The sequence below is a fragment of the Passer montanus genome, unplaced genomic scaffold (genome assembly GCF_014805655.1).
Source record: "Passer montanus isolate IOZ18808 unplaced genomic scaffold, ASM1480565v1 scaffold75, whole genome shotgun sequence".
Lineage (NCBI taxonomy): Eukaryota > Metazoa > Chordata > Aves > Passeriformes > Passeridae > Passer > Passer montanus.
Genome location: NW_024372702.1, coordinates 2,449,867 through 2,476,246, shown reverse-complemented (window position 1 = coordinate 2,476,246; position 26,380 = coordinate 2,449,867).

The window sequence follows — 26,380 nt, the reverse complement described above, 5'->3', positions numbered from 1 at the left end:
TGTTACAATGTAAGGTCACGTCTTTTATTAAGAGGTGAAGGAGTTATAGATTACTCAGGTAGAAGCATAGATCTTTCCTTAGTTAGGAGTTTTATCTATTCATTGAATAGAAATCTTTCCACCAGTGAATTTATTTTCCTTCAAGAGAAAGCAACTCAACAAGTCTGCAAAGAAGAACAAAACTCAAGATAAAGCAAACTCAAACTGAATCTGACATCAAATGAAACATCAAACTGGGCTTTTCCTGCACCCCTAACTATGATCCTTCTGACATGATACCTCAAAACTGGAATTTCCAATAACTTGCATACTCCTGTTAGACTGGGAGGACTTCTGATCTCTGTGGTTTGCTCTTTTACCTCACCAAATTTTGTGTCTGAAATGTTGTCTCCTTCTCTTGAATGGGAGAATTGCTTTGAGAGGAAAGTCAGGCACAGCTCGTGTAACTTGTGCTCTGGTCACCTTCTGTCTGTGAGGTGACCCACTGAGGCATGGTGGGCTCATCTGTAACAGGCATGGGACAGGAGAAATCTCTTCTGGCCTCTCAGGTCATGCTTTTGGTTCCAGAAACAGTGTATGTATGTCAGAGCACAAGACCTCTCCTGTTCTGGGACTGTATAATCTCTCCTCTGTATTATTTTGGCTCTTTTTGTGAAGAAGAGAGGAAAGAAGAAAACGCTTGGCAGAACAACAACACTGGGGGCAGGAGGCTGAGATCCTACCTGCAGTGGCTCTGGTGCTGACAGAAAAACAGATGATGATATGAAAATGAGTTCGCTGTCTGATCTCTGCCTTTAGAACACTGTGGGCTCCTTTCCACAGCTTCTCAAACAGTGTCTTCAGGACTCTTGTTCTGAGTGATTCTCAAAAGAGTTTTAAGTATCAATTTGTTCCTGATGAGAGATTCTGTGTTTACTCCCTGTGTAGTTTTCCATAAGATCTATAGATGGTTGATGTCAAGAACTATTACAATCACACCCTCTCAAAGTGGCATAATGAGATTTTCTTCCTTTATCTGCAGTGTTCTTCTTCAACATTTTCCACAAAGACACTGTTTGTGATGAATTCATTCTTCTGATTGTGATGTAATTTGCATTTATATTATAAGTTAGAATTTTGGAATAAAAGATTCTGCTTTGTTTAAAACTTTGTGATGTAGAAAATCTCATAAGCACAGATAAAAAAAATGAAGCAGTCTTTTGTTTAATTAAGTAGGATTCTTACTTGTGCAGGTGAGTCCTTGGGTATTGTAAAAATTCTTATCTAAATTGAATGTTAGGTCACTTTTTAATACACTACTTGCTTGAAAGCTTAAAATAAACAAAAATTCATTTAAATAGTTAAGGATATTTGCTGCCTGCGAATCTTGGAATATAAATGACTACAAGCATCTATCTTCTGAGAAGTAAGCAATATATTGGACTTTGTTATTTTAATTTTCTTTTCTGAAGTTCATTCATCATACACCTGTCAGTGAAATCCATCTACTTTCCAGTCCATCAAATAATAGCATTTGGTTTTGACTGGTTTTGAATAACAACTTTCAGAACAAGATGGAAATTCAGTAAACATGAATTGTGAATCTGGTTTGAAATAGATGTTTCCTACTGTGAGGAAGCTGTTTTCAGGTTTTTCTGCCCGTACCCAGTAATTTTGCCCTGTGGCAGCAATATCTTGCTTTTCCACCCGTGATTCTAATAGTAAAACCATTATTTTGGGGTGCTCCATAAATCTGATCACTAAAATGCTCCAAGTTTAAAAAAAAAGTTATCTAGCAAAACATTGTTTTAAACACTTGAGTAATTTTGCAACCAACGCTAGTATATCATGGAGCTATGCTTTTAATATCCTGGTCTGTAAATCAAAGGAATAAATGTCTTCATGCTGAGAAGAAAGACTAACCTGATTATTAAATGACAGGATAAAGATTATGGCTGGGTGCCAAAAGTTAGACTTGGTGTTACATGGCATTAGCTTAGCATTAGCCTTGATAGTCTACAGGATGAAAGAAGAATTAATTCTTGTACACATAACAATTTCAGTGTCTTCCCTAAGTCTGAATGACCAGTGAAGTAGCTTTGTAGTGGTGGACATTTGTCTTCTAACATCGTGGACTAAACCCCAACAGTTACTCTTGAAAAGCAAAATTTAGGCAACCATCAGACAGTAAAATTCATTTCATATCTGTTTATATCTATGATCCTCCATAGGTATGATTTGTTCATACGAGGCTGGAAGTCTCCTTGCCCCATTTCAAATAAAGTTATAATGGTACTTGAAAGGAAAGCTCAGGCTGTAATCAGGTAACAGGTCACATCTTCCACACGGTAGTTCTGCTTAACAGCTCTCAAAACAAGCCAGTAGGAATGTGTTAAATTTTACTTATATAAGGTCTTAATAATAATGAATAATTTCTGTGTGCCTGATGCTGTTTGACATGGGCTGCATACCTGGAATATTTCCTGGTTTACATATCCTTTTAGTTTGTCTTTTATTTTCCTTGCATTTTACAGAGATTGAAGTAGTTCTTTGTGAGGTAACAAAAAGCTTGAAGAAGTGCCTTAATATTTGAAAAACTGCATGTCAGATAATGGAGATGGGAGTGCTGTAGGAAGACTGTGTTCAAGGGAACCTGACTTTTACCACTGAGTAGGAAAACATAGATTTTTCTTGCAAGATTTGCTCTCTAGGATCACAGGCAATTTAGCAGTATAGCTGCATTTAGCAGAAGACATAATGGTCTTTCCTTTTAAGGCTTTGACACTGCCAGCCTGTGTACATTTTTATGCATACAAAACATACACTTTGAAGTTCAACCAGTCAGTTTTAAAAGCTATTTTTCTTGTGTGCTTATTACTCATCTGTCAGGAAAAAAATGCATATTTTGTAGGTGAATTGAAAGGCCCACTTTAAAACTGAGAAGCACTAGACTGTTTAAGATCAGCTTTAATAAGTTAGCAGTATGAGTGCTGACACTTTAAAATGACCTATGAACAGAACAGTCTACAAGGTTGAAACTCATCTCAGTTTAACCCTTGAAGTCCTAACTTCAGGCAGAGATTAGAAGGTAGCCCAAAAAATGTCTGTAAACACTGTGCTCAACCCATTATGGGTATTAATAAATGTATTCAGGTTTCCAAGCTTGTTTGTGCTTTTGTTTGGAAAAAATAAAGGGTAAGGAGAGTATCTCCTGAGATGTCAGAGAAAAAAAATTAATGAACATTTGTCAGGTTGTTTGCATAGTCTTCCTCTTTGGACTTTAGAGGAGGACTTTAGAAAGATGAGAAGCATCTGGAAGAGAAGCAGGAGAGACAGAAGCAACAGCTACTTTGTGCACACTTTTCTCAGCAGGTGAAGGATGAAAACACAGCCCAGTGTTGGGAGCAACGCAGCACCTTCCAGGTGAGCACAGGGCGTGGGCACACAGAGAGAGCCCAAAGTGTCAGAGGTGTCCCAGAAGTGTAGAGGGGAGAAGTGTAGGAATGAGGCAGCAAGAAGGAGAAGAACCTGTAGGCTGAATCTGATAACTTCATCTGAAAAATCAAACCTGGCTCTCATTGGTAGGCAGCTGTCAGCTTCAAAAGCAAGAATGGTGTTTAATAGTAGCCTTGTCTGAGAACTGGAGACCAAGACATTCAATAATTACAGTAATGAGAGGCTGGACATCTTGCACAGAAGATCCCACACTCCACACCAAACCCCACAGTTAAAACTAATTGGCAAATATGAAGGGTGAGGAACTATTCTACAGATTAGACTGTAGATTAGTCTAATCTGCAATTATACATTGAATAATGGAACTATTTTGTGAAAATATAACAAAATGGTGTGTGAATAATCTCATAGCTACAACAGGTCAGATTGAAGTGCTTATTTACAAATATGTGTCTACTTTTCTAATCTCTTAAGAAAGAAATATTATCCCCATGTAAGTCCTTCTAGAGAAGACTGGCTTTGAAAAATGCTCATGTTGAATCTTTTAGCCCACAATTAAAAAAAAAAATCTTTGTATTTTTCTTACTACACCTAAGTCCAGGAAGACTACCTATGAAAATACAGGAGGCCTTTTGTGTAACAATTTTAATTCAGTGGTGGACTCTGTCACATTTAGTTTAGTTCCTCTAGTTTCCTCCAAGTATAAGATTTCTCTTTGAGCTGCAGCAAATAAACAAGTATAAGAAAACACACTTATCATTCAGCCGAGGCATTCTAATGCATTTAGACCTGGTGTAACAAAAGCTCCAGAGCAAAGTGACAGGTAATAAGGTATGGGAGTAGCGGGGGACAAAGTTACAAGGGATGATATCACATGCCTTGTATATTTGCTTTTTATTTTCTTTTTAGAAAACATTCAAAAAACGTTACTCCACATTCCTCAGATTTCAAATCATCTGAGGTTTTGGCTTGAGAAATGCAGATGCTCTCTGCAGAGTCTAAAGGCACCATTGGCAAGTGCTGCAGGAAGGCAGGTGATGTTTTTGCCATGTCTTTGGGTTGAAGCTACTATACTGGGTGCATGTGAATCAAACTCAGACTATGCCTTTTCATCAGGTCCTCAAACAGAAGAAAGTCAGCAGGGCAGGCTTTGGCTTTGAATGTACTTCATCTTTTCTACAGTAAAGACTGTGTAGCTGCCTAGTACTTCTTTCAAACCGTGCTGGTTTGAAAGAAAATGTATTTCTCAGGACACTTGGCTGTCTGCTTACTCAGTCGATTTAGTCTGCCCACCTGACTAAATGTGTGTACCAGGGGTCTCACCATGATATCTTGAGTACCAGATCTAAAGAAGAAAGTTAAAACTTTTGTTTCTTCTCCTGCCTCTCACCACCTCTCAGAATACATATTGGCACTTGCTTTGGTGAAAGCACTAAAAAAGTATCAAATCCTCATCAAAAGAAGTTAAATAATAGGGGAATAGAAAAGGAAAAGAACTAATTTCTTGCAAATTGTTTATTTAAGGGCTCATGATAGTTCTCTGAAGAACAGAAAAGGAAAGGCAGGCCAAGGAAATACTTAAACGATATCTCAAGTTTCTGAATGTTCCTGTCCTTAAATAGAATGATCCAGGATTTTGATTCATAATACACAAAACCCTGGAAGTAATAGATCTGAGTTCTATAATGTGAGTTAATTTCCTATTAATATAACAAGTAAAATGTTAGACATGCTTAATTCAAGAGCAAAGAAGCATTTAACATCAATATGTGTTTTTCATCTACTATAAGTGACAGCCAGCTATACCACCCAGGCACCTTAAATACCCTTGTCTTGTGAAGCATAACACTGATATCTCACTTAGATTAGAAAATAAATTATTTTACTTGTCTTTATAAAATTTTAAATCACCACCAGACAGTGGAGCTAAAGAGCCACATGGAGCACAGAAATGAACTCAAGGTTTCTTTTCTACATACTTGTATAGAGTATGTGAGTTTACAAAAAAGTCAAGCAGGTATAATTCATTTCTACATGCAAGTGTGAAGTCATAATACATCTGATTGAATGCAAAGTAAGAAGAGAGTATGTTTCGGGCTAAATTGAGTCCTATCACAAGGGACATAACTTTGGTGAATTCAGAAGTGAATTTTGTAAATTGAAAGAAATGGTACCTATTCTTTCTGGTTCCTTTGGAAAAGAAATAGAAAATGCAGCTATAAAGTCTTCACTGTCCAATTTATTTCATGCTGCATGCAAATGACTTAAGGCCTGTTCCAGTGAAATTGTGGGAGACTTGGTCCTGCAGTGCTTGTTGAGATGGGGAGAGGCAGAGCAGGGCAGGTTCACACAGGACAGGGAGAAGCAGCTGTCTGTACCATCATGTTTCTGAAAGGTTGAACAATTTCACAGAACAGCTCCACACTGTTATTTTAAAGGAAGTGACAGAGGGCTGCTGAGAAGAAATTGCACATGGACATGCTGTGCTGAGATGCAGCAAAAAGCCTGTAATTTAAGGTCCACTCTTACTGTTCTAAAAGCCTTTTCTGGCACGAGAAACACAAAGTTTTTTCTTTATTAGTGATAAAATGTAAGTTTGGAGGGTTTTTTTTCTGTCCCAAAAGATGTTTTGTTCCTTTAGGAAGACTTGAGGATCTTCCTGCTCTGATCTAAAGCTTTAATACTATCATGTTTTCTACACAGATCTCATCTATCAATTCATCAAAACAGACAACCTGTCCTGCTTCTAAACTGCAGTCTTTGTCCACCATGGGAATTCAGATATGATGAGGGTGAGTTTGGGATGCACAGAGATATCTACAAAAAACCTGGATCAGCTGTGCATTATTAGAGCTGATATCCTCTTTGTAGGAATTCAGCCTCTAGAGAGACAGAGTCACAAGCATGTGAGTAGTTTTGATTCACTGCCCTGCAGCTATTGTTGAATTGTAGCACATTCATTTTAAAAATCAATTGGTATCTAGTTCATGTTTGCAATAGTGAAATAGGATTGAGTTGGATGTTAAAACCCAGGGACATTGTGCAGTTGGTGACTGAAAATGAAGAGATAATTGTCTTCGCTTTGACTCCCTTATGTTGATATTATTCATATAAGTACAGCAATAAAAATGGTTGCTTCAGCCCCTCATTCCATTCACTAGACAAAATAGAAACTTATTTCCTTTTCTCAGTTGATAATAGTTAATTGGTAGGCACTGCAGTCTGGAACAATATCTTGAGGAATAGTTATTAACTTCACCTCTGAGCTAAATCCTTTGGCTGCTGAGCTTGTTTAAGCAGAGATCACTGAGAAGAATGCACTCTTGAAACTATTTTCAAAATTACTGCTGCATACAGAAATCCCTTCCATCCTCTGTAAGGGAGGATCCTCTGCTCCATTTTTTCCACCTGCTACTGGAAAACATTCTTGGTATTACTACACAGTTTTTGGGGCCATGCCTCCTTCTATTTGTTCTGAAAGAAATTTGTAACTTTTTTGTGAATGAGGGTTGTCTGGAAATGACATGGTATTGGGACAATCTCAGTGCACAAAGCTTTGCTTAGTTATAGGTGGGCAGGGTACAGATAGCAGTGTGCAAGCTTGCCTTTCACTTCAGTAGGTTTCAAATCTACTTGAGGAGGGATTAGGGGTGCTGTTCAAATCTGTGCATCCATGTTGTGCTTGGCTTCTCTGTTGTCACACCAAAATAGCAGGGGTGACTAAAAGTCTCACAGTGTTTCACTCAAAGCACATTCTCTCTTCAGGAGCAGGATAAATATGGGAACCGTGTAAGCTCAATGTATAATAAATTGATCAGACTTGGCATTCACAGCTCCCTTCTGCCTAACTCAGTCAAAGCTATCCACTTCTCCTGTGGGCCCTCCACAGCTCAGAGATAAAGTGATTTTCCTCATTGTCCTCTCAGTTAAGTTGGTTGGTGACAACTCTGAAATCCTTGGTGCACAATAATTTGTTTCAGGATATAGTTAATACTCAAAAAAGTATATTAATTTCAATGGATATTGTGAGGATGAACATGCAGGACATTAAATTTAAAATGACACTGTTGTGTCTAAAACCACTAAGAGTTTTTTCTGCTATTTCCAGTGAAGCACCTTGAAATTTTGCGGAATGACTATACAAGAGCTTGAATAGAAAGTCCACTCTGCGACATTCTTTATGTCTAATCTAAGCCTGCTCTCTTTCAATTTTCCACTCCTGTTTTTACAGCTTTCCTCTGGTTTGTCTCCAATAGTCTACACTCTGCTAGGAGTGTCAAGAGCTTGGTATATCTCCATATTGTGACAGGACAGAAATGGAACTCCAATGGCACAAAAGTATGAACTCAGTAACTAGGGACAGAACAGGGATGAGGTAACAGCCTCATGATGAAGCACTTCTGCATTTCTGAGGGTGACTAAGGAAGACAATACATGGCCACTCCCTCAGAGTGTCCCTAACCAGATAATCACCAAAACTTAGTATTAATAAGCACTGCATTTTGCACTAAAAAAAATAGTAGGAGAGAGATCATCTGGATAATAGACTGATTTTGAGCTCTTACCCTATGGCTCCACAAACTTTTTGAAATTATCCCTCATGGACAGAAGAGTATGTGAAAGTGAGCTAAGACCAAAGCCCCAAGTATGATAAAAGCAAAGTTAATTTTCCTATTCCTAGGCCTTGTCTACAAAAGCATGCTGCACAAGTTTAATTTTTTAATTGAAGGTTATTTTTTAATTGATGTAGTTAAAAGTAATACAAATCCTTTATGTATCCAGTTAATTTAATAACTGAACTGAGACAAATCCATATAAATCAGTTATGAACCAAACCTCTTCATATGGGATATGGAACAATTTAACTAAATCCATACCTATGCCTAGATTGTAACTAAAGCAATGCAATTCCTCTGTGTCATCAAGGTGTAATAACCCATTATCCTCTCAAATGTTTGCAATTAGCTGGAACATATTTTTTGAACCAAATCAGTTTTACTGAAATGATTTTTTAAATTGAGAACTTCTATTGTTCATGTTGTACTTATTGTGTACATGGATAAAGTAAGTATATAATTGAGATTTTTCAAAAAGACAGCTCTAAAAATGCAGCAGTTTATTTTCAAATACAAATCCTTGCAAGTTTCATGTTATGGACAATATTTTATCCATGTTACCAAGAGGATATTGAGCCACGGAAAAATTCTGTCAGATATTTCCACAAGTACTTTTTACTCAAGTCCTGAAACAGGTGTCCTATAACAGGAGGCAGACCAGGAGCACAGAACCTTACATGCCCTGAAATCTTTAGCAGAAACATCAACAGACCTGCATGGCAGCAGCAGCAGCAGGAGGCACTGCTATGACATGGAAAGGAACTGTGCTGCCAAGTGAATTAAGAGGGATAAGAGCTTTCTTTTGACCCTGCTCCTCAAGTATGAATTTCTGAGCTATTGCCTGTAAATTACAAAGCTTTGATTTTCCAGTGCACAATTTAATACACACTTTGACCTTTCAACATGCCATATGAAACTTTGATCCTTACCAGCCGACTGTCAGGCTGAACTTTGCATAAGATGAAAACAATACATTTCAAAATCATATTCTCCCTCCTTTTTAGAAAACCCATAAAATATTTCTGAGGTGGAGAAAACTTGTCTTTATACACTGACTAAGGGTAAATGCTACAGAAGTGCTACATTTAAATGGCTGTGGTCAGAAGCTTTGATTATCAAGACCTTTATGCAAAGCTGATAAGAAGCACAGATTGTCTAGGAAGAAGGTAAATGCCTAATAGGAATATAAATCAAGAATACTCAAAAGAGTATTCTTACATCAGCCTTACCTTGGAAAGGATGGGGAAATCACTAACAGGAGATGTCTTTGGAACTAGGAGGTAGTTGTATCACTTCATGCACAATCACAGGGTGAGTTCAAAAGGTCTAGTTCAGTTCAACTTAAGAAGAGCTGAGAGATATCTAAACTGCCCACCTGAGAACAATGAAAATTTCATAAACACAAAATCCTGTGATATTTCTAGTCTTGCCATGCTATGAAGGTAAAAAAGAAAAAAAAAACACCCAAAAAACCAACCAACCAAAGAAAAAACCCACACACAAAATAAACCCCACCCCCAGGATGAAAAAAAACTAAACCAAAAGCCCAAACAGAAAGGAAAACAGAACACAGAAAATGTGAAAATAAATGTTTGTAGCATAATGTACTCTTTAATTTATTTCTGTTTGTACTGGGATTTTTCTATCCAGAAGCCCTATAAAATCAGATTGCAATATTTTAAAGACTAGACATATTATACAATTTCCCTTAAGCATGGTCTCACAGTGTTTCACTCAAAGCACATTCTCTCTTCAGGAGCAGGATAAATATGGGAACCATGTAAGCTCAATGTATAATAAATTGATCAGACTTGGCATTCACAGCTCCCTTCTGCCTAACTCAGTCGAAGCTAACCACTTCTCCTGTGGGCCCTCCGCAGCTCAGAGACATATATCATATATTGCAACCTATTTTCATCAATTTGAAAGATAAAGAAATTTGTAAATTTTTCCTCACTAAAAAAGCTCTTCATGTTTAGCATAGGTGCATCCAACGTCTCTCTCTCTCTTTTTTTTTTTTTTTTTTTTTTTTTTTTTTAAACTGAAGGATATTATGAAACCTTCCTCTTCCAGAAAGAAAAAAAACATATATCCTCTTCTATAGGATATATGTTTAGGGTGTTTATGTTTAACAGTGTGAGATGCAACATTTCCCACAGAGTCGCTGTGCTGCTGGTATTTAGCTCATTGTCTTACCCTGCACAGTGAAAACCTGCAATATCAGTTCACAGTCTGCTCTAAACAATTTTTCAGATCTACAAGCCTTGGATGTCAGTTTAAAGGCAGGTTTTGTCAGTTTTAAGTGTCAGTTTTTTCTAATCTGGAAAGTGACTCTAGAGGCAGCATCCCTGGTATCACTTTCCTCCTTCATCATTGCTTTCTCTCAGAATCATTCTGTTCCCAAGCCAAAAGATTTCCTGGCTTTCTTCTGACTGCTAGTAGGCATATATTCCCCACATTCACAGAAAACCCACCAGCATAAATCTCTCTGACTTTCCTCCCTTGTCACCATGTGGTCAAAGGGACCGGAAAAATGTGCACAGATGAGTGCAGTGACAGGACTCCACAGCCCAGCAGAGGATCCCTGATGTGCTCAGTGCAGATCCTGGAGGAGGGACACCACTCCCCTCTGACTCTAGGCAGCCTGGGGTGCACCTTCTGATGTTTGTTTGGTAAGTACTAACACCCAAGCCATGCTAATTCCTGACTGTCACACTGTACAAAGGAGTCCCAGGAAGGAGTGTTAGAGACTTAAAACTGGCTATACAGATTCCACATCAGTCAGGATTGGCTTTTTGCCTCAGAGCAGTCAAGCCTATTTTGCTGCCAGTTTATGCCAGCACTACTAGCTGACCTCCTCAGCTGCTGGCATAAATTGCTGCAACACACCCCTAAATTTCCTCCACAGGGAGCAGATTTGTTGAATTAGAAGGTGCAGTCTTTAGATAGGTACTTTTCTGCATAACATGCAGAGGCCACAAAAGACAAAGAGTACATCAACTTGATCTGTGCTCAGTGAGGAACCAAAGTGTCACAGGAGCCAGCCCTGGCTGCTGCACTGTGGGGGTTGGGAGGACAGCAGGACTCATCCATAATAAGGGGAGACAGACATGGAATGTGAACAGAACCATGATTACAGAGGAGAAATGAAGAATTGCCTGACAGTGTCACACTGGGAAAGAAAAAGGCAGGGAGGATTAAGGATGGCATCAGAAGATACGTCTCACTGCTCTGTGACTCCAGCAAGGCCTTGCTGGCAAGCCAAGAAAGCGGGGATGTGGTGAAAAAGTCCTGTCTAGGAAAGTGATGAGGGCCTGTGAGTCACTGATGATGATTCTTGCTTTTATTTTGATTGCATTAGTGGTTGTGGTGTTTCAGGACCTATTTTCAGTAAGGCATTTCCTTGGTAACAGGAATATAGTTTCAAATGCTTTTCATGTAAGACTTGGAAGTGCTAGAAAGAGAAGCCTGATAGGTAAGCCTAAGATGGGGCCAGATTGAATAAAAGGTGAGGCAAATTTCCCTTAACTCCTCTGTGCTATTATTAAAAGGCCAGTAATTAGAGATAGAAAATAATGCTCCTAGACTTTAGCCAGCTTCACCACAGCTGCAGTGGTGTTCTTTGGGAATGAGAGGGAGAAAGGATGAGATTATAAATGAGAGGGATCATAACACAGGCTTTCAGCACCACCAATTAAACTGTGCCTCAAGGACTATCTTCACATTTTCAGTCATTTGGAGCCCTCACAATAATTTATAGGAATAAATCACATGGTAGATCATGTGACAACTCCCTTGCAACCTCAAATAATTGAGACTCATCGGGGTCAGCTAAAGTCAGCTGAAGTAATTTTCACTTGGTTTCTAAACATGCATTAAAAATAAGCTTTGATTCAGCTGGAGAAGGCAAAGGAAAAAAACCACAAAGCAAAACAAACCAAAACCAACATGTGTGTGTTCTCTCTGAGGTCTGCATTTGCCTGATCCACTGTAGCCTGACTTTAAGTCCCTTCTCCAGGTCCTCTCTCAATGATATTTGATAATTTTCCCTCCTTAATAATTACAGTCTTGTCTTAAAATATGTAAATTATTTGGGTAACAGAACTGGATACGATATATATACTTCCAATTCCAGCAAGTCTGAAAACATGGTATGTGAGCACCTGGCACTTTGGACAGGTGACATTTGAAACATCCATGTTCAAGAATTGGAAGAAATTGGAATATTTGATCCAGAACTTGTGATACTAGGTTTATATGAGATGTTAGCTAGGTAAATTTTATGCAGACATCCAGACTTACAGACTAGTTTCCTATTAAACAACAGTTTGGAACAAATTTTGAAAACTTTATACATTACCCCATGTGGTTGACTTTGCAGAGATTCTCCATCTTTTTTATTAGTACTATCCCCCTACCATATTAATGCACTGAACCTATCTGTATTTAAACAGCTTCCCAGTGTATGGATCACTATAGGCTGCTGTCTTCTAATTGCTGAAGCAAGTATGCATAAATAATTTACTGAAATTGCATTGTTGCATTTAGACAATTATTGAATTTACCTCATGTAACTTTATTAAACTTCAAATCTGGAACATTAATTTGAGGGAAGAAAAATCACTATTTCTGCATTATTAGATCATTCAGGTGATAAACACGTTCTCAAAAAAGTCACCTGATGAGTTTCAGTCATCAGATTCAAATTGTAAATGGAATCATTGTCTATGTATTAGAAAAGCACATGTCATGTTTTGTTAACATAATCAGAAAAATGGAGCTGCCACAAATCCTTTCCCCATCTGCCAGTCATTGCATTAAATGTTTCTGCAATTTTATTAGAATCCTGTCTCTGCAGATCCTGCTCAACTGTGAAATTGGAATTGCAAACAGAAATATTACATTTCTACATACAGTAGTGAATAAAAAGTCCAATTTTTACATGTAGAGAGAGAGGGGAAATGTTTTTTTTTTTAAGACAGAAAAACAGTAGAGGGAATATTCTCTCTTCCTCCAAATATGAGGCAGAAGGTAAAAGTATCTGTTTCCTTTATAACATTTTCTATGACAGCAGGTAGAAACTGAGATGTGCAGGAGCAGCTTTCTGTCAGGAGCTTTAACACAGAAAGGACAAAAGACTGCCTGTCCTTCTGGTCCTTGGAGAGGCACACCAGCTGAAGGTTAATAAGCCTGAGTTGCTTTGGCTGCTGCAGATCAGATTTCCAGAATGGATGAGTCAAGGTTGGAGGAGTGGGCAAGCCCTGCTACCTAAATCCTTGCTTGTAGTCCCATTCTCACTATACATTTGTTGCAATAATGCAAGAGGAATTTGGGAGGGTTAATCTAGTTATGATAACGTCACCTGTATTGGATATTCCTGAAGCATTATTACCAAAGCTGATAAAACACAGTGGTCAAAAAGAGTTTGGTGAGTCTGATGATTGAAGCATCTTGTCTACAGGGTGCTTTCACACCTCTCTTAGTAAAAAGTTTCAAGATAAGGTGTTTATCCACTTCCCCACTTTCCCTTCCCCCATCTTCCTAGTCTCTTGTATTTGTTATAATTTCTTAAAGGGTATTTTCCAAGAGTCAAATGCAAGCACTTTTGCATTTTCATTTTGCCTGCAAAGCACATTTGCATCCCTTCTGAAAAATGAGAAATTAATGTGGAAAGGGGGACATGAGAAGACTCTGCTTGTTCAGCTCCTTGTGCAAGCATCCTACCTTCACCATTCAAGATACAGGAAAGGTAAAAAAAATTACCTCTGGGATATCTGGAAAAAAAAATAGCAATGCCTCTCTAGAGCTGCTTTTTTTCCCCTGTTGACTGCAATGATCTCAGTAATGGAGTTTAATCAGTCCTGCATTAGCAATACTTGATTTTTCAGCTCTTTGCATTGATTGACACTTACCTGCAAACAAAAGGTAGAAGGTACATACACTTAGTCCACCATTCCTAAAGAACTGCTACTATCTCCTTTCACAAGAATTAATATTCTTGGTTTTTTTTTCCTCTTAAATTAACAGAATGTTCAAGAACTGTTCAAAGATTTCTGTCTTTTTCCACAATTTTTTCTTCAGCAGTCTCCACCTTGGATCAAAGTCTTGGTCTCCTTTTCTTTTTCATCATAACTGAACTCTGGCATTAGCCATGGCTTCTTGGGATTTATATCTAGTCTAGCCTACTGCAATGATCCATGGAAAATGGCACTCTGAGGAGCAACTTTGTCACGCTACCTGGCTGAGGACACAGAATCTGCAGCTGCCTTCACTCTCTGATGCCATTATGAGTACTTCATAAATACTGCAAATCAGCCTGCTGCATTCATCTTTCTCTCTCTAATAACATTTAGCCTTAAATATTTTCAAAGAAATCTAGCTACAGCTGTGTCCCCTTCTGCTTCATACATGGGGCACAGCCCACAGGGTGTCTCTGTGCTCCCCAGTGCCAGCATGAAGACCTCTCACTCAGGACAGGAGCAAAAGGTAGATTTCCTCTCTCCCTGGCTTGTGGGAATCAGCACCTTTCCCTTTGCTGCAGCCTGGGCTGACCTGATACCTCCAGAACAAAACTGTAACAGAGCAGTGTCACAGCTGGTTGCAGGATTCCCCTAGGCAACATCCACCAGTCCCCACCCTGGGTACTTTTTTCTGAAGCTGCTTCTTTTTCTGTTTGCAGTTTGAAGTGTGTAGGCAGACGTTTGTGTGTCCACACATACAGAGTTTCCTCTCACAGCTAAACCCTTAAAATTAACTCTCCCTTCTTCGTCTTGTGACAGATAACTATAAGTACATCACTTTGGCACCTGTGATGTACCTATCATGTGTGGCATCTTGAAGCAATTTAAACCTGGTTCTTAATTATTTACATCAGGTTTAGTCCAGTGTTGGTAAGGTGCAATAACAATGATACAAAACTTGTACAAACAGATAAGAAAATGAGGCCCCATAATGCTCTTTATAATCTGCCTTGAATCAGCCTTCTCATAGGCTGCTTAGAAGGATTTCTTCTTTCCCCCAATTTGTAGGTTCTACAAGCTGTGCTTTTGTACAAGTCTTGTTTAATTGTGATTTTATTTTAGAACAAAGACATGGTTCCTTGGAAGGTCAGGGATGGCTAGATTTTAGTCTCAGACAATTTCCTCAAATCAAATTCATCCAAGGATAAACAATGAATTCAGAAAAGCTGTGTAATGTCCTTCTAAATGTCCCTGGATATAGGCAGGGGGCAACATATGAAGAGCTTCAATATTTTGCAGTCACACTATAACACACAATCTAACAATTTTACAGAAGAGAGATTTTCATACCTCTGCAAACTTGTCTGGAATAATTAAAAAACCTGAACTTTCTTGACAGGACCTACTCTGCATTTCTGAGTTTCATATTCCATATGAAAAGAAACTGGCACTTTCAGTTTAAATAATTTTGCTTTACTTCAAAGAAAACCAGTGAAAAATAAAAAGCAAACAAATTTGTTGTGACAGTGTATCACATAGGGATTTCTTTTTCAAGCTGCCGTCTTGAATATCTTCACTGTAGCCATCAAGCAGGACTGCTAGCATTTAAAAGTGTTGCATAGAGAAAATAATAATGAAAATAACATCTTTGTAACACTGTAATGAAGAATGAGATTCTGCTTTGACCCACGTTTCATTGCCTTCCTTGTACTTGATGACCTTCTTGTACTTGACAACATGGAAGCAGGAAATGAAGCTTACCATGGCCTAAATTTACTGTTATGACCTTGATACATAACTAAGTCATAAAAATGGTTGTGTAACAACTACAACAAATGAACAAAGTCTTGAAGAGAAATTGAACTGATTGTCTGCAAATGTAGTTTGTTCCATAGAATGTTGAGTAGTATGCAACAAAGCCAAGTCAAAGGACCAAGCCACAAGTTGGCAGATTTTTCTGGAGTTTCTTTACTGGCTTTAAGTGAGAACGAAGATGTGGATGTGTCTGAACACAAACAGAACAAAATATCCCACTTCAGTTTATCCTAACTATATCTATCTAGGTCTAGATCTAGATCTTCATCTTTTTCATTATAGATGAGAGAAAATATTTTGCAATCTCAATTCAGTATTCCCAAACTTTTTGTTTAAGCTCAATCACTTAAAAACTTTGCCTGTATCTGGAGTAGTTACAACTTTATAACAGCCCTTTCCACTTAAGAGATATTATGAATTAATTCTCACCCATACAAACTGTAGGGTTTTTAGCAGTAAATATCATTGTCATCTGACTTGTCTCAAGCTGGTTTCTCAGTAGAGCACAAATACATATGACACTGCAGACTTACTCCAAATCAGGCCATAACCAATTTATTCCAAGACCTCAAGGTGACATAAGAACTTAACTTTGCATCTGATCTCATTCCTTGTGAGGCTTCCTCTTAGAGGTTTATTTAATACAGATTTTTCTGACATGATCCATAGATTTGTAGAAATGCAATGAGATCTATGGGAAGACGATTGGGTGTAAAGTTAGAGAAAACTGGGAAGTTAAAGTCGCATTCTAACAAATGTTATAAAAGCACAGAAATGATAGTAAAATGCAGCTGCTACTTCCTGGATGGAATGTGGCTGGCATGCAGAAAGTCTCTTCAACAGTGATTTCCCCCTGCCCCCACCGCCTGCAACCTTAAGCAAGTGCTAAGAGGAATGAAATGGAGGGTGGAGTGGAATGGAAACACCAAGGCCAGGCTCTGCTGCAGACTTCCAGGGAAGAGAACCTGATGGAACCCTGTAGATGATAAATCGCATAGCAACTGTCAGCCAAGGTACGTAGGTCTTGCTGTTGAACCAGCAACTGTGGCAAAACTACTGTCCTTGGATTAATTTTCTTCATCGTAATCTCATGCAACATCAACACACACCTGAATCGCTGGAGTTAAAGCCAAAGTTACCTGCCTCCAAGGTATGACTGTCCCTCACTGAGCTTGCTCTCTATAGTTCATTGACTACATCTTTAACAGTGAAACCAGAGAATTAACACCAGTCAGTAATGAGGGTATGTACGACTAGAGTCACTCAAGCCTCAGTCAAATGTAAAGAAATAGTATAAAAGTGAGGTAAAGGTGGGGAGAAATTAGGGAAGACTCCATGATAACTTCAGGAATCGGTCAACAGGCTGAATCTATATTCTCCTCCATAGAGATGCCTATTGGTTAACAACCTTACTCTGTGTACACTAAATTATTATCTCAAGATAGCACAATTTTGTATTGTCAGTGTATTTATTAATAAAGTTTGTTATTCCATCCTTTAAGGGTGCTAGCAGTTCCTGGCATTGGATAATATACTTAACTAGGAGTGAGGGGATCTCTCTTCCTAAATTGCAGTAAAGGATTTGCCTCTGATGAACTGTTGGCACTGAACTGTGCCAACTGTGTCTCTGAACAAGTCAGTTGAACTGGCCTCCAATATAGCGAGCTGTTCAGTGGAGTCTCCATAATGGGACACTGGCAGACTGAGTAGCACAAGGGTCTCATCATCTCTGGGACACTGGCACACTGATCAAATATAAGAAGGTTCAAGAAAACCAGTTTTTTACTTGACAAGATTACTAGCTGATCACTGATTTTCTGCAGTGTCTAAATAATTTATCAAATGGCAAGAACTGACATACCTCATACCACTCCCAGAAGAAGCTATGAGATGAAAGTCTTACAATATTTTCCCCATGGCCTGAACTACCTTTTCTTCAAGCACAAAATAAAACCACTGCTTATGTACTGGAATTATTACCTACAGTATTAACACAGTTATAATATAACATTAATTTGGATATATTTGTTTCCATCAAATCTAGGTATTGAAAAAATAGGAATATCAACTGGGTAGTAAATATGCTTTTCTTAGCTGATGGCAGGATCATATGTTGCCTAGCTGAGCATATAACACCATCCAGGGATGCCATACATTTGTGCTCTCAGGGTATTGTTAACTATTCCACAGGTGGCCTCTGGATTGAGATGTAATAGTCTGACTCAACCTATTCTGGCTTTTTGCTCCAATCCCACTGTGAGATTGAATGCTGCTCTGGTATGAATAGGAGATGACTTTTTTGAAGTCAACAGAATAGTACTCACTTGTGCCAAATGTGAATCTGTCCCATATTGCTGTTTTAATTACAGTCATGTCAGAGCTGCTGTTTCATACATATCGATTAATCAAAATGTTACATGAAACATATGGCACCAACAGGAGTAGGGTAAAGGACATCATCTTCCACTAGTCTTACCACATGAATATTAAGTCCTCATTTCTATTGGATAATACTTAATGCAAGGATATTTCAGTCAGGTGTACAAAACCACAGGGGTATAGTCATCACTATTAGGTTGATGCAAACAGCTGTCCACATGGGATAAATTTAGTGACATACTCCAGATGCTGTTGAAAACTGGCTCCAGAAATCTAGCAACCTGCCACTACTCATCCTTCCAGATCCAAGCTCCCAGATTCCAAACTGAGCTTTTCATCTTTTAGCAATGCTTAATGATAGCTGATCCTGTAACTCCATAAACAAATCAAGAGATATGGCCCAAGACCAAAATATTCTTTCCCTGAAGAGAAGTCTAGACACATCACAGTATTTTTTATTTTACTGGCTATTTTTTTTAACACTGATTAATCCACCCAGGCTGCATTATGAAGCATCACCAGAGGCAATCTGCACAAGCTATTTTGTGTGCATGGTTTCTCTCCATCTTTTCAATGTCTTTGTATCACAGAAATCATTTGATCTGTCTTAACTGTGGTGGCACCAAGCAGCTGCTCCTCTACCATTGTTCCAGATTTCCAGAAAGATAGAACAAAGGTCCCAACCTTTTGTGGTCATTAAAGCTAGTCTTGCAATTTACCATAAAGATTGAGTTGTTGTGCTGCTATGCCCTTGATGGAATCCTGTCTCTGATAATTGCTCTGCCTTTATAAATTACTCTCTGCTTTTCAGCTTTACACTGGTTTTGTGCTGATTCCATTGAAGCCCTTGGGTGGTTTTGGCACTTCACTACTTAACTCAGTGAAATTGCTTTTTTAAATGGCTAAGTTGCCACTTCTAGTGTTGAATGTGACAGCAACTTCAACACCATTCAAAGATACTCAGTCTTTAAGAAAAATAATGATGAAATATGTTGGAAGTTGAGTGCGGATTACTCAATAAACAGTTATTGAGTATGTTGGATTTTGGCCAGATAGGTTTGCTTCTCTATTCTTATGAGGAGTGACATGAAAGCCACACTATTGAAGACTGGACTTGACATCAGGAGGCGTAATATGTAGGGAAGGATACTGACGTGCAGCAATACAACTGCAATTGTTCTTGCAGGTCTGCATGCAAAACCAACTGCTTCCATCTTTGACCCTGATGCTTCTGCAAAATTAAAAAGGAGGCAGTTTAAGCCTTTTTCTTCCTGAAGTAAATTTTCTACTTGGGAAATGATCTTCTAATTTCATTTGTAGCTTCATAAACTATCAGGATGGTATGTGGGGCCAGATGCAAGTAAAATCACTATGCTCCTAGTTCTGTGGGTATTTCCTCAACTATAACTTATGGAATAGGCGTAACTTAAACAAATGTCATGAGCACATTTTTTTTTTTTTCTGCATAGGAAGAACAAATTGTTTACTTAACATTTCAAATAACATTATCTCTAAATATCTCTACTTTCATTGAGTAGGTACTCTGAAAAAGATTCTCAAGCAACAAAAGATAACACCAATGCTATGAGCCTGCATCTGAGGAGCATCTTCATCCAGGAACACATCTGTGTGATAAATGTAAAATGAAATTATTTATAAGAAAATAAAATAAATAACTGACCTTAATAGACTGCACTGTGTCATCTGTATCCAGAGTTATCTGTCCTGTCATTTGAGAACTATCCAGTCATAGAAAAATTTCTATGAGAAAAGCACAGATCTTTTGCTCCTGAGGAGAACCTGCTAATGTATCAACATGGGAAACTAGGCCCTAAGGAGCAACTGTCAATGAATTTCACTATTACACTTCATCTGAAATGCTCGTGGTTCTTTTAAGATATAAGCTGTTCATCTCAGAATAAAATGAGAGGTATTTGTATCATTATGCTTGCTTTTCTTTTCCCTCTCACAAGGAAATTAAGTAATTTTCTGACTTTTCAAAAGATCCTCTAAACTTGGGCACCTTTTCCAAGACACTACAGACACTGATTTCCTGGGCAGTTGCAAATTGTGCTGCTGATTAGGAAAATCTGGTGCCAAATCTCACCCTACAGATGGTGCACTTGGAAAATATGGAACAAGGTGATTTTGTTGGATAGCCTTGAGAAGGGGCCAGACAATGGATTTCTCCATCACATATTTTCTCTTAATCTGAGAACAGTAAAGAGTGAAAGTCTTATTAAAATAATTCCTTCTAGGTGCTTACAGTCCTTTATTATTAATATACAAAACCACATCTTTCTGTGAACTATCTATCTTCAATGTAGAAACAATTTTCAAACAGTGCAATTAATTACTGGAAATTTTATCACAGTACTGACAGCTTTCAACAGCAACTTCCAGAAGTCAGTACTTAAGTCTGATGAAGAAAACTGAGAGGGACAAAACCCCCTTTCTGTCCCAGAAGTAATCCCATACACCTACTAGTACAGAAAAGCTGCCAAGGCTTTGGGAGCTTAGCTACAACTTGTGAGCTCCAGTCATATCAGCCATATGTGCATTGTTTGAATTTCCACATTCTAGGAGAAAGGCAACTTGTTACATTACTGAATTCATATACATTAATGCAAACCCTTTGTACATTTCCCTCAGGTCCTCCTTGGAGAGATGTCTTAACACAGTGATATCTTATCAAAACCTCTCACAATGTGATTTCAGAGAAGAGTTTTTGCAGACTAAATTGGGTTAAGGTAGAGCAGGAAAGGGAATAAGAGAAAACAAGATACAATTCTTAAGCTATGCATTTTCTATTTTTTAATCATTATATTGGGACTGTGTGCAGGTGGCACTGACCATTTTGACACAGGCTGTGTGTTAATTTGCATTGTTATACAGAGCAGGCTGACATCTTGGAAACCTGTCAAGGTTGCTACTGTCTTTTAGAAGAAGTTCTATTACCTGGGGATACAACAAAGTGCTCACAAAAGCATTTCAAAAGTGTAGAAGCCTAATTGACATTTTACCCAAGATCGCAAAGCATTCAACTAACTTTTCAAAGGGATTTCTGAAGTACAAACCAAAGTCTGCATGTACACAAATTCAAGGTCATCTATGTGTTATATTTTTCTTGCATGGAAAACACACTGATGCTTTCATTCTGAACAAGATCTCAGTTTAATCATGGGGAAAATGAAATCCAAAAAAGAAAACAAGAAATCAGCATACATCTCTTCCCTCTATGATCATCTGCTCTGCACAGCTCAGTGCATAATGAGAGCTGTTACAGGCTCCCAGCCTCTTGTTATTCTTCTGTTCCAGGGCAAAGTCAGCTAGCACAGCATAGACAACCTTCACTGCTGTTTTCAACCATCATGTTTTCCTTGTGCTGCAGTAGATGAGGATCACTCACAAAACAGGTTCCTTTTCTTCTTTTCGCCTTGCTGTGGGGTGGGCAACCCACCCACAGAGGTGTGGTAGCAAACTAGACGAGGTTTAATAATGTCTTCTGTAGCTGAAACTGCAGAGAATTTCTGAGCACAGGCTGAATTGTTACATGAAATATCTCATAGAACAGTGGCTGCTCCTGCAGCTAGGATCACATGTGAAAATTTAAAATTAGGTAGCATGAGAACACTGCAGGGCACAATTACATAAAATAAGGAAAGTTTTGGCAGTTTTCACCCAAAGCAAAGGTGGGGACCTCTAGTTTGCATGGGTATAGCTGCTTGAGAAGGGATGCTTATAGTCCGTGAGCTGTTCTTTGTTTTCTGACAGTATAAAACTATGTTAAAACAAATCATATTACGTTTTTCTCTTTATGAAATTATTAATTCCAGCACATTATTTAAGATGTACTTGAACAATTGAAAGCTCAATTTGAATTGATGTTGCAATTGTATTCTTAAATAATAACTATTACAGATGAGGAGGGAGGAGCTCTAAAGCAGGTTAGAAATGATCAGAAATTATTAGGTCTTAAAGATGGTTGCACACATATTTGATTCATTTTATGTTTCGTTTTATCTCTGTACCAGTGAAGTTGTGTTGAGAAACTGGTGGCTAGAGAAGCAGCTTTGTTTAGTTGCCATTTGATGATAGAAGAAAAATATATTGACTGTTTCCATGTGAGCACAGGAAAAATGTCTTTCATTCCTCATCACAAATTGCCATTCTCCCTAGTCAGCAGTCACTTGCATGGAACTTTACTGTCTGTGCAGTAAAGTTTGTATTCATCTGCTGTGGAAGGAAGGACTAGAGAGAAAGTATTTGATCTGGAAGGTCAGGCATTCCAGGGAGAGAACTTACTCTCTGAGTTTTGCTGTGTTTGCCTCGCTTAGCTGTAAATTCTTAACCATGAACTACACATGCCACTTCATTGATTCTCATCACTTTTAGGTTTCAATTAAAATGAAACACAGGAAAACATTTTATTTATTTGAGCTTTGTGCAGGCTTCTTCATGGGGACTTCTTGACCCTTGCTTCTTAAAAGAATGGAGATTCATATGAGAAAACAGAAATACAGGTTCTCTTCTTCCTTGTAACAGTAATAACCAGGGGCTATTCGAAAGGCTATAATCCAAACTGAAGGACAATTAGACAGAGAAAATCATAGCAGACTAATCATATGGCCTTATATTCAAGATATTGTGATCATGGGGTAGGACACCTGAGTCCAGCCAAAATTAGGCAGCCTTTTTCCCTAATCTTCCAAAAATAATTTTCAAATCACTTACATTTGGTCTCTCTAAAATCCCTCTCTTGTTGCAGGGCTTGTTTACTTGATTAAAAGCTATTTATCATGAGCACTTTGTTAATGTAGTATTTCTAGATGTACTATCCTAAATGTATTATTCTAGCCATCAAGGCCTTTGGGATCACTTAGGGTGTCTCATTTCTTTTGAAATACAAATAATACTCATAAATAGAACCTGGTTCACTTAGGAAAGGAAGATATAGTGAATACTTGGCATTTAGCTGTTTCTCTGGCCACTGGTCAGTAGGATCACAGAAAAGAAAGACAGAAAAAACTACAAGAGAAAGAATGGAATATATCTAGAAGGAAGGTTATACTGAAAAAGAGATGGGGACTTGGAAGACTGAGGTTAGAGGAGGGTAGAACTGGGTACAAAGCAAAAAAAAAGTTTTAAAAGAAGAACTAGAATAGAAAGAAAAGCAAAAATATGGAGGTGAGAAAGAACCTGGAAAAGAGAGAAAAATAAATGGGAAGACTAGAAAAGCAATGAAACTTGGGAGAAAATATTTAGGAGAAACAAATATGCTACAGAGAAAGGAAGAGGATAAAAGAGTAAAGAAAGCATGGAGGAAAACAAACTCAGAGCACTGCAATACCTTTGTTCCCGGAGCATATGCATCCACTGGACATAGGATACAAAAAGTCATTGTAGTCCATAACGAACTCTTTAATTCTGTAGCATGGTCATTAAATACCTATATACTCATTTGTGTGACTGTCTCAGGCTAGAAACTACCTTATCACATCACTGAAAGAACAGGACTTGTCTCTGAAGTATTTGCCTTAGGTATATTCTAAATAAGAAGTATTTTAGCACTAAAAGAAAGCAGGAGTAGATGGAGTAGGAAAAAATTGGAGAAGAAAGACCAAGAGAAAAAATGAAAAGAAAACCCAGGTTTAAAATTACAGTTGACACCTTAGGTAATTATATTGGCAGGATCATTCAGTCTCTGCTCTATTTCATTAGGCTGCTTGTACCTCTTAGCTTTTCCAGAGTGTGTTCACAATGTTTACTGTGTTCTGTTCTTCAGCAAAAAATTACCGACCAGTTGAGATAAATAAATAAATAGGTAGATCAATTTATCTTGTATATTGTTTATAATAATTCAGATGCTCACTCTGACTATTCCCTGCAGTGGCATAAAGAATTGCAATCAATGGAGTGTTAGAAATTACTTATATCTTTCCTTCCAAACCTAAGCATGCTGCCCTTTGTTTTTAATCTACTAAGTGACATTAAAATAGTCATTTGGAAAATGTCCTCTGAGGTTGCTTTGTTCAGTTGACTGTTCTTGATTAGACTTATATTAGTAGAAATGAAACCCTGCTTTGTAATTTGGAAGCCGTACTAAGGCTTGTTCTAGTTTTATGTCATAATTTATATTTACCAATACTTAACATTATCACAAGCCCTAGAAAAACTGTCCATACTATTTACTGATAATTCACACAGACTCTGGAGGTTTACCATGTTGAGGAATAAGGCTGTAGGTGCAGGTTTTTTACGTGGGCCTATCTTTGGATGGGTAATCTAGACACTTAAGGTATTTAGATACCTTAATGGGAAGATAATATTGCTCATTCATTTGGTAATGAGCAGGCCAGAGAATGTGTCCTGAATGGAATCAGAAATTAATAGCAGCAAGGTTCTAAATCATTACTAGTTAAGGACATTCTTAAAATGGCAAAGGTTGAGAACCTTTCTAACCTAACCTATTTTTGATTCTATGATAAAAGTGGTGATGTTACATGGCAGAGACTCTTTGCACATTTCCATCTATTACATGAGGCAAGGATTTGTTTCTGAGGTCACAGATGCAAAAGAGACAGGAAATGAAACATATCTGTAACTGTTTACGAGATAAGTGACTCCAGTCAGCTTCTCTTGTCCAGGTGATACTACACCTGTCTTTCCCTCCACAGCAATGATTTTCTAATTAGACTACATCAGGTCAAAAGACTTGACTGGGCCTGTCTTAAATTGACTTCCAGATGTCTGCCATTTAAACTATGACTTAAGATAAAACACATGGAACATTTTTGAAGAATAAAGTATGGGAAATCTGTATTGCAGTAACTGATGCCAGTAACTTGCATGGGATTTTCCTCCTTTTATTGCGCATCTTTAGAAGTTGCTTGTTTTTGAGGCAGGAATTTCAAGAAGATAAAGTCTCACTGTTAAAGCAGACATATGCTGAACTCAGGAATTAGGTCTTATCTTTTCGGATGAATTCTGATGTGTTGCTTAGCAAGTGACTTCAAATCCAAGTGGGGTTTTCAGATGGGGTCATTAACAGTTTGTTCCTTTTTCCCAGGGTGCCCAGCATGAGACTCTTTTTCCTGATTGGCAGGAGTGCAAAATCCTCACAACTATAGCTGCAGTCAATCAGGGATGCGCTCTCAGCATACAAAATCAGATTGACTGCTAAATACTCTGAAAACTGAGGTGCTACATATCTCAGAAAGTATGCTTGGTGTTAGTGGCTGTGTTTGACTTGAACTCCTCTGTGGCTGAGTTTTAGGTCTACAACAAGAGGATAATGACAGCCTCCACCTCACCTGAGCTGGAGAATATAAATTCATTAATGTTTGCAAAGCACTTAGATATTAGTCATTACCACCATAGAAAAGTCCACGAGGAAATGAACAGTTGTGTATTCAGGACAGGGTTTGAATGTAATGCAGTAAATAAGAACTAAGAGCACACACTGAACAATAAGAAGAAAGTCAAATATTAAAGAGCTGTTCATTAGGTGCATCCTGTGAATTCTGAGCACTAAGACCACAGTTTTCTGTAAATAAAAGTGAGTGATCATGGAACTAAGAGATGTATCATGATGCATACATACCAGAGGCTAAACTTTGTACCTAGCTTTGCAGGTACTCCCTTAGTCCTGTCATTTCCTAATTGTCAATTTTTACCCTTGAAACTTTGATAAAATTCTTAAAATTGTGCACACAATAATTTCATTTTGATGTACACGCATTAATATATACACACATCTTCTCATAAACAATCACAGAGCACAATCTATTTTACATGTTTCCATATCTTTCTTTTGTTTTTCTACATTTTTCTGATGCCATTTCAGCATCCAGCCTGATTCATAACTGTAAATGTAGATGTTGTGTGTAATGACTTATACCTGACTATAAATCTGAAGGCTAAATAGTTAAAAATATTAATAGATAAAATAATGACTTCTTATAAGTAACCAAATACATTTTTCCAGACACATTTTCATCCCAATATTCCAAGTTATTAACCTGGCAGTTTCCCATATTTCTTCTTGATATATTCCTTTCATTGCTTTTTATGATAGAGCCAGGTTTACATTTGCAAATGAAAAGTGTTAGTTTTTTAGGATGCTAATGACTTTTAATGCTGGACTCTAAAAGCACATTCAATATAGATAACAAA